At 34.4% G+C, this 1918-nt stretch overlaps 1 protein-coding gene across 2 annotated transcripts in view; it reads right to left on the bottom strand.

Annotated features, from left to right (window-relative positions):
• TMEM108 (transmembrane protein 108) overlaps positions 1–1918 on the bottom strand; it is a 325722-nt gene that overhangs the window by 50571 nt on the left and 273233 nt on the right. The window lies entirely within an intron of this gene.

Here is a 1918-nt window from a genome sequence, read left to right as displayed (position 1 = left end):
TTTGTCATCTAATAGTTTTTGCTCTCACTGTATTTCTGTGCTATATTATAGTACTTTACACATTCATTGTGGATTGAAACTTCTATAAAACCATCCTTTTTAACCAAAGCCTTTTTATCTTTAGTTTGTTTTAATGAACACTAATATTGCCACTGTGTTGTTCTTTCTTATTTGCTTTTTTGATTTAAAAATATATTTCTGTTTTATTTTTGTCGGATTTTTCTCTATCCTTGTATTTGTAAATCTTTTGTGTCATTTTGTTTTAGTGAATGGAGCACATGGCTATATTTTGTTTTGGATAAAAGTCTTTGTCATGTAGTAAGGGACTTTAATCCACTTACATTTATTGACATAAATATTGTTAGGTATTATTTCTCCATCTTGCTTTATAATTTCTATTTTGTTGCTTGTTTTGTTTTTGTTATTTTGATGCTTCCTTGTTTCTTTGTTTTTAAAGTATACGCACTTTCACTTTCCTACCAGAACTACATTTCTATAATTATCCATGCCAAATATGAAACTCTGAATCTCTTCCTTACCCTTTCATCAATCCTATGTAAAATAAGAAATTTATTAAGCTGGTAGGCCTCATCCACTTCTGTTTCTAAACAATTTTTAAACTGAATTTATTTTTTAATGGACTGTAGTAGACAAGGATCTGTTTCTAAACAATTGTGCTTATTTAAACAATCTGTTCTAAACCACTACCAGCAAAAATATCAATCGTTCCTCATTAGTCTACTATTTGAATTTTCTAACTAGCCTGGTGCCAGGAACAGTGTGTATCAGTTATGTTTAAAATGTAATTTAAAAATAAAACTGCTTGAGGAAAAATCAGAAATTATCAGATTTAACACTTTAATTACCACAAGGGATCCTGGTCACAGTTTCCACATTCTACTTCCCTTCTCTGTTATAGACTTGAAGGAGTAAGTCAGATCCCCTCACTCTAGCTGCAGACCTGCCCTAAGGAACGGGGAAGAATGACACCAAGAACTCCTCCTCTCAGAGGAACATAACCCCTCAACCCTTTCTCATCTCCTCCTGCCAGCACTGTCCTCCTGGCTGATGCCATGTCCATGACTTTGCTCTGGCTACTTTCCTATATCCATAGTGACCTTTTCTGTCTACCCACTTTTTCACAGCTCAGCTGAAATTTCACTGTTTTTCCTGATGATTTCCTTCTCTTGAATAGCCAAAGAAGTGAGGGTTGTTAGTCTGCTTATTTAATTTCACTTATTTTATAATAACTATTTATGTGTGTCAAGTATCTACTCAATTTGGCTATGAGATCCTTCAGGGAAGAAACACTGTCTTATCTTGAGATCATGGAATCACTGGATTTCATAATTGGGAAGATTCTTTAAATGCATCCTAGGTTGAGGATCAGGTAGACAGGGGTTACAATACCAGATCTGATTCTAACTCAATGACTTTGATAAATTCACTTCCTTTCTTTAGACCTGCAAAATGAGGATGAGCTCTAAACCACTTCTAAAGTTAACATTCTGTGACTACACAATAAGACTTTTTCAAATTCACAGAGTCGATTAATGGCCAAAATATACTTCGAAATTCAATCTCCCGATCCCCAGATTGCTGGAGTTCTTTCAGAATGCCCCTTGACTCTCTCTCAGAGCACCACCTAGTAACCTTGTTAAGGATAGATGCTCAATGAAAGTACATGGATTGACTTAATAGGAAACTAAACTCTCCAGAAAGATGCAGTTGACCCAAAACTTTGAATATCTTTTATTTTTCAAACTTTCTTTTTAAACAAAATTGTATAGTTACTTCTCTATTTTAACTTCTAAGCACTGATTCCTTTTATGTCATGCCAAAAGTTAGGTCTCTTTTCTCTCTGTTAAAGACAGATCTTATTCTTGACTTTGGAATGGTCTGCAAAGGTCTGTGGGCC

This window comes from Propithecus coquereli, unplaced genomic scaffold (genome assembly GCF_000956105.1).
Source record: "Propithecus coquereli isolate 6110/MARCELLA unplaced genomic scaffold, Pcoq_1.0 Scaffold12, whole genome shotgun sequence".
Classification (NCBI taxonomy): Eukaryota; Metazoa; Chordata; class Mammalia; order Primates; family Indriidae; genus Propithecus; species Propithecus coquereli.
Note: the sequence above shows the minus strand (reverse complement) of the source record. Positions and strands in the feature narration are given on the sequence as shown.